This window comes from Phocoena phocoena, chromosome 12 (genome assembly GCF_963924675.1).
Source record: "Phocoena phocoena chromosome 12, mPhoPho1.1, whole genome shotgun sequence".
Taxonomy (NCBI): Eukaryota; Metazoa; Chordata; class Mammalia; order Artiodactyla; family Phocoenidae; genus Phocoena; species Phocoena phocoena.
In genome coordinates this window covers 55,381,313-55,388,859 of record NC_089230.1, presented here as the reverse complement: position 1 = coordinate 55,388,859, position 7,547 = coordinate 55,381,313, and the positions used below count along the sequence as shown (strand labels likewise).

The 7,547-nt window shown below is 32.9% G+C and overlaps 1 pseudogene; it reads right to left on the bottom strand.

The window, feature by feature from the left end:
• Positions 1-5,442: 5,442 nt before the first annotated feature.
• Positions 5,443-6,261, bottom strand: LOC136131991 (heterogeneous nuclear ribonucleoprotein D0 pseudogene; annotated as a pseudogene).
• Between the last annotated feature and the right edge of the window lie 1,286 nt (positions 6,262-7,547).

The window sequence follows — 7,547 nt, the reverse complement described above, 5'->3', positions numbered from 1 at the left end:
TGACATGCTATCATTATTTTATGTGCATTTCCCTGCTTTTTCTTGTTGTTTTGCATGGCAGCAAGGTGCCCATATTTATGTGTATATGAGTATATGTATGTGTATATACACAAATAGTGAATATAAAACTGTGTATATATGTATAAATAGGTTTTTAATGTCACAATGCAGCATGAAAGAGCTCATTCTAATCTTCCTTCTTTCTAATATTTCTAACTCTGTTTTCTAACTCTCTTTTCTAAACTAGTTAATATTTTATATCTTTCCCCAACTGACTGTACAATAGTTACCTAAACACCATTTATTAAGAAGTAAATTTATGCCCTAGTAATGTCATGTAATATTTATAATATATCAAATGTCCCTTAATAACTAGCTCTGTTTTTGGACATTCTATTCTATTTCATTGGTCTATTTCTATGTTTATGCACCAACACCACACTACTTTGAGGAGCATGGCTTTAGAGAATGTTTAAACTTGTGTATGTCTTGCCCCCATGTTTCTAATTATATAAGTTATTATTACACAGTTGTAATCAGCTTGTCTAGATCCATGAAAGTTTGTAGGCATGTTTATCATGATTGTGTTAAATTCATAAAATTACTTAGAGAGGAGTTACCTTTATGATGCTGAGTCATTCTGTTAAAGAATAATATATTTTGTTTTGTTTGTTCAAGCCTAATTTGTGTCTTTCATAAGTATTTTAAAGTTTTCTTCATATACAGTTTGCATATTTACATATATTTCTAAGTTTTCTCATCTTTGGTGTGCTATAATTAATAGAGTTTCTTTTGCTCCCATTATGTCTCTGAACTGGTTGTTGTTTATGAGTCAGAAGGCTTTTGATTTCTGTATGTTCATGTTATTCTCCTACTCTAGTAAATTATTTTATTTTTGAGACAAATGTATTATTGATTCTTTGAGCTTTCCAAGAATACTATCCTATCATGTACAAATAGAGTTGTACTTCCTATTTTACAATTTGAGACACTAATTTATTTATTGTTTCTAATTGGATTGGCAGATATTTCCAATACAGTTTTAAAATTTTATTTATTTATTTTTTTGTATACCTATATCCCCTTCCTTTTGGACCTCCCTCCCACCCCCCCATCCCACCCATCTAGGTTGTCACAGAGCATGAACTAACCTCCCTGTGTTATACAGCAGGTTCCCACTAGCTATCTATTTTACACATGATAGTGTATTTATGTCAAACCTAATCTCCTAGTTTGTCCCACCCTCCCTTCCCCCGCTGTGTCCTCATGTCCTTTCTCTATGTCTACTTTTCTATTCCTGCCCTACAAATAAGTTCATCTGTACCATTTTTCTAGATTTCTATATTACCAATACAGTTTTAAATACTAAAGTCTTAGTTGGCATCTTTGTTTCTGATTTTACTTGTAATACCTCTTTTTCCCTGTTAAATAAAATACTGGTTTTATAACTAATTTTTCTTGCTTTTATCTTGTTAAGGACATATGTATCAATTTGTATCTTCCTAGCTATATTTTTATGAGGAGCAAGTATTTAATTTTGTCAAAGACTTCATCATCTTTAGAGATAATCATATGATTTTTCCCCTTTAGATACATTAATGGCATGTTGGCTTAATAGATTTTCAGATATTAAACCAAGCTTGTGTTACTAGCATAAATGCCAGTTGTTCATGATGTGTTACTTTCTTAAAGTTGTTGAATAAACTTAAAGTTGTTGAATAAACATTTCTTTAGGATTTTAAATTAATATTGTTAATGGTTAATTTTATGAGCCAACTTGACTTGGCTAAGAGAAGCCCAGAGACCTGGTGAAATATTATTTATGGGTGTGTTTGTGAAGATGTTTCTAAAGAGTTAGTAGACTGAGTAAAGAAGATTCATACTTAACAGTATTGAGAATCATCATCCAATCTGTTGAAGGCTCAAATAGAACAAGAAGGTGGAAGAAGGATAAATTCTCGCTATCTCCTCTTGAGCTGGGATATCCATCTTTTCCTGCTCTCTTATATCAGGCCTCCTGATTCTTGGGTCTTTGGACTCTAGGAGGTACACCAATGTTCCCCCAGTTTCTTAGGTGTTTGGCTTTGGACTAGGAGTTACATCAGTGGCTCCCCTGGTTCTCAGGCCTTCATACTCAGACTGAATTTTAGTACCTGCTTTTCTGCTTCTCTAGCTTGGAGAAAGCATAAGTCAGCTTCCATAATTGTGTGAGCTAATTCTCATAATAAATCTCTTCATCTATCTGTCTATCAATCATCTATTGGTATCTCATTGGTTCTTTTCTCTAGAGAACCCTAACTGATACGAATGTTAAATCATTCATTGTAATTTTCTTTTTTGTGCTTATTTTTGCTATTTGGAAGAGGTGTTATGCCAACTCTGGTATTTTCATTGTTTTTTTTTGCCATCTTTTCCTGTAAAACCCTAAACTTCATTCTTTGTCTCTTATTTCCATTACCAGTTAATATGGAAACAGATGTCTTTTCTTGCACCATTTTCTTGCCCAGCCATGATGACTTGCAAAGCTTAAGCCCAAGAACTGTGTTCACTTTTAATTTGTTCCCCTATGTTCAGTCCTCTGAAAAGCCACGTTTCTTTTCAGAATTTTCACAGTTAAGGTGGAATTTTTCTTTCTGGCAGTGATTTTAGGTCAATCCTCTGATATATATATATGTATATGTATATGTGTGTATACACACACACACACACACACACACATATGTTTTTACTCAGAAAAATGTCTAGCAATAGATTTATATATGGCTTAAAACAAAGCTTATGAAATATTTTCTTGAAATCTTACCATCTCACTATGTTTCTCATCTGTTTGTTGTTGACCTCATTGCTGGGAATAGAAGACTCAACCCAGCCTGTATGGGAACAGTTGCCAAAAAAAACCCCAGAAAAAAGTAATTTTTATTTTGTCTATAGCCATCCTAGCTAATGTGATCTCATGAACACTGAATTATTATCATATAACCTAAAAGAGTCCCAAATCATAGATTCTGAGAACAGTTATAGCAATCTTAAAGTGAATATTTTTACTGTTGTGTTGAAATAAGGGGCAGAAAATTAAATTACTAGAACACAGCTTGAGTTCTTTCTTAGAAAAATGTTCCAATGCATGTTTATTGAGGTTGCCTCTGGGACTTCTCCCAGATGTGCACTAAAATGCTATTTATAGAGGAAATATCTTTCATAAAATCAGTTTCCCCTCTCCAAATTTTCTGTTTTTGTTAAGATGACTACTACATTGAATGTAGACATCAAATTCTTTGAGCCTTGTACATTTATTAATTTTTATTTCTCATTTGAACCATTATTCTGCCTCATCTACCCACTTATTCATATATGGCACTCAAATGTTGAGAGCAACTATGAGTGTATTCATGAACTCCATCCATGTATAAATGTATAAATAACCATTTAACCTTTAAATATCTTGATAATCATTCAGCAAGTCAAAGGCATAGATGTCACCAGTTTTAATGCATGCACTGATTTGCTCTTAGATTTTATTACTTACAACCATTAAGAATTGAAAGGATAATTTATCTTGGAGGTTGAAGCATGTGTCTTTTAACTAAGTGTTATCAGGGGACAAAAAAAGGAACCATAAACAGATGGATTAGTTCTCTGTGCACTAAATCTAAAGGGTACCGAGCTGCATGATATGTTCTCTTTTGTTTTTGTCCGTAGCTCAAGGTCACAAGTGGAAAATAATAATTCTTCTCTGAAAGCCTCATATTATATTGTTTTTTCTGCAGTTATGCAGAAAATTATATTAATTATATTTATATTAGTTTATTTCTTTTCCCATGCTTTATGTATTTTTAAAGGGTTACTTTTATTGAAATAATATCCAATAAAATCAGGCAAATGCATAATGCTAGGGTAGAATAAAGAGCAAAAAGAAATAACACTTGTTGGGAACATATATTAACTGTTATTTACTTTAAAAAAGCTAACTCATTTAACACTTACATCACTCCTATAATTTGGATAATGTATGACAATGTTAAAGATGAGGAAATGGAGATTATATACTCTATATAACTTATACAAAGTTGTAGTTTCTCTGTTAAGTAGAATAGCCCAGATTAAATGCCAGGTTTATGTGATTTTTCTATAATTTAATACCTAGTAGAATATTAAAGAATACATGCAAAATTAATGTACAAACTCAGGATTTATAAAATATAGTTGTAATGCACTGTAAACTATTATGAGTACGCTATTGGCAAAGGATAGATACATAGATCAATGGAACAAAAAAAGAGAATCAAAAGGTAGACCCACACACATATGGCCAATATATTTTGACAGGTAAAGGTAATTCAATGGATAAAGAATATCCTTTAAACAATTGATGATGGAACAAGTGGAATCCATAAGCTAATAACTAAACTCAACCTAAACCTCCCACATTACACTATAAGTCAAAGTCGATTATAAATGTAAAAAGTAAACTTACAAAACATTGGAGGGAAAAAAATAAGATAAAAATCTTTGTGGCCTGGTGTTAGACAATGAATTCTTAAATGTGACAGGGAGCAACAGACTGGGAGAGAATATTTGCCATCGCACATCTGACAAAAGAATTTTAACTGGAATATATAAAGAACTCTCAATACTCAACAGAAATAAAACAAAAACCCCAATTAGCAAAAGTGGGTACAAGATTTGAACCGATACTTTATCATAAAAGATACATAAAAGTTAAAAAAGGACATAAAATTTGTTTAACATTATTAGTGATGAGGGAAATGCAAATGAAAACCACAATGAGAGCCACTATAACACCTTTTAGGATGGCTAAAATAAAAATTATTGATAAACTCAAGTGATAACAAAGATGTAGAACAACTGGAACGCTCATGTATTGCCCTTGGTTATGCGAAATGATACAGCTACTCTGAATAGGGTATGGCAGTTTCTAATAAAGATAAACACATAGTTACCTATATGATGCAGTAATCACAGTACTGTGTATTAACCTAAAGAAAGAAAAACTTATCTTCAAGAAAAAACCTGTACATGAGTATTCACATAAGTCATAATTCAAAAAAACTAGAAACAACCTTAACATTCTTCACCATGGATGAATCACAGAAGCATTATGCAAGTGAGATAAGCCAATCTCAAAAGTTCATATACTGTTTGATTCCATTTGTATGACATTTACAAGAAGATGTAGCTGTAACGACAGAGAGTAGGTAGCAGGATGGTAGGAGTTACCTACCTACCTACTCTTTTTTTTTTTTAATACAAAATGATTTATTAAAAAACCAGTAAGACACTACTACAACATGACACTGTCACACTGGGCTTTTAACATGAGACTGGGGGGAGGCATAAAACACAAATTGATTCTGAAGCAGAGCAATTAAGAAATAAAACAATGAAAGCAAATTTCTTTTAATGAGAACTCAGAATTAAACTTCAGAGGGACCCAACGTCATACTTCCATTTGGGGACTTGACACAAAAAATTTAGTTTGAACTGCTATTAGCAGGTGGCAGGAGCCACCTTCAAATGAATCTTCAATTTGGAAAATACTGTTTCACCACCTGTTGGGGATAAGTTGCAGATGGAATAATTTAGTATGGTTTGTAGCTATTTTGATGACCACATCGCCTGGATGCTTTCCCATAACCACTCTGCTGGTCACCATCTCTTCCATGAGCTCTTCCCGCAAATCCTCCTCTAGATCCCCACTGTTGCTGTTGCTGACACTGTCCCTTCGACATAGCTACTTTTATTCCACATTTACTAAGACCAACATTGTGGTATTTCTTTTCCATTATCTTCTTCACTGGTTCCTCTTCCTTAAAGGTAATAAAACAGAATCCACACCTCTTATTGGTCTTGTTGTCCATGGGGAGCTCTATGGATTCAACTTCACCAAAACCACCAAAATACTCCCTTATGTTCTCTTCAGGTGTATCTGGAGAAAGGCCACCAACAAAAATTTTTTAACAGGCTCTTTTGTTTTCATGACTTTGGCCCTCTTAGGATCAATCACCTTCCCATTCAATTTATGTTCTTTCTGATCCATGACCTTATCTACACTCTCTGACTCTCTTTAAATAGCACAAAGCCAAAACCCCTTGATCGCTCTGTGATAAGATCTAACTTCAGAGTGCAGTCTACGACTTCACCAAATTTGTAGTAGTAGTCCTTCAGATCTTTCTTTGTAGTATCCCAGCTAAGGCCTCCTATAAACATTTTCTATTCTTCTTGCCGTGCCATCGCTGCTTCAGAGTGTAGGAGGATGGTAGTAGTTAGGAGGATGGTGTGACTTAAGAAAGAATATCACAAGGTAGTGTTTTGGGGTAATGGATCTGTTCTGTACCCAGATTGCTGTATGGTTACGTGTATCTATACATGTGTTAAAATTCATAGAACTGTACACCAAAAATGTATTTTAAAAAACCTATTGCAGCCCTCAGAAAAAAATCTATAATTGTGTCAGTGGTGTCAAAGTTATAACCATAAGATGCGATTTTGAATAATATCCCCAGTTATTATATGAAAACATAATTCTGTACTAAATAAATAATACCATACTCTGAAATATATCAGTCGTAAAGCTTTCAGGACACATAAACCTAATTAAGTATGTAAACATAAACCAATAGTAATTACTGCTGCTTGTGTTAATTTTTAATGTTTATGTAATCAAAATAAAGAATATTGCAAGGTTCCTCTAAAGAATTTGATTTTCCCATAAAATACTGTTGATATTCAATCTTTTTTTTTTTTTTTTTTTTTTTGGCTGCCCCACGCGGCTTGTGGGATCTTAGTTCCCTGACCAGAGATTGAACTCTGGCCCTCAGCAGTGAAAGCCTAATCACTGGCCCAGGGAATTCGATATTCAATCTTTTAAAACTTACCAGTTATTCATATGTTTCACTATGAATGTTTCTAACCTTTTACTTATCTTTTTCTTCTATGACTCATTCTTGTGTTCTGAAAGGAAGTTTATTTTTGAAAATAATTTTAAATATACTATAAGTTTTTAAATAAGTTCAACATCGTAATAAAATCAGTTTTGGGGACAATAAAAAAATTTAAAATAATATATTATTATAACTTCTTAGCACCCGCTTTCACTTTCCAGTGAATCTTGGTTTGGACAGCATATCATTTGTTTAAGTTAGTAGTGATTTTATTTTCTTACTGTGGCACAGAACTTTAATTCCCTCCATCTAGCTAAAATTCTTTCTTCATTTGGTTGGCATCCAACTCTACTTCCTCCTGTACTTTCGTTTTTCTTTGCTCTGATCCCCTATAGATCTTGTATGTACACCCTTGTTAACAATGATAGGTTGTTGCCTAATACTGTTTTTTCCTATCATGTTTTTTGTTAAATAAGTCAAAATTTCTTTCAGAGCAATAAAAATGATTTACTTCTTTTAACATGTATCTAGGATATTGTTATAGTTTACACAATGTTTGATGGACTTATTATCCTACCATTGATTGGTGAATCATCATAGAATTAATTTTGAATCCCTTGGCATGCCACTTAGTAAATTAGAAAA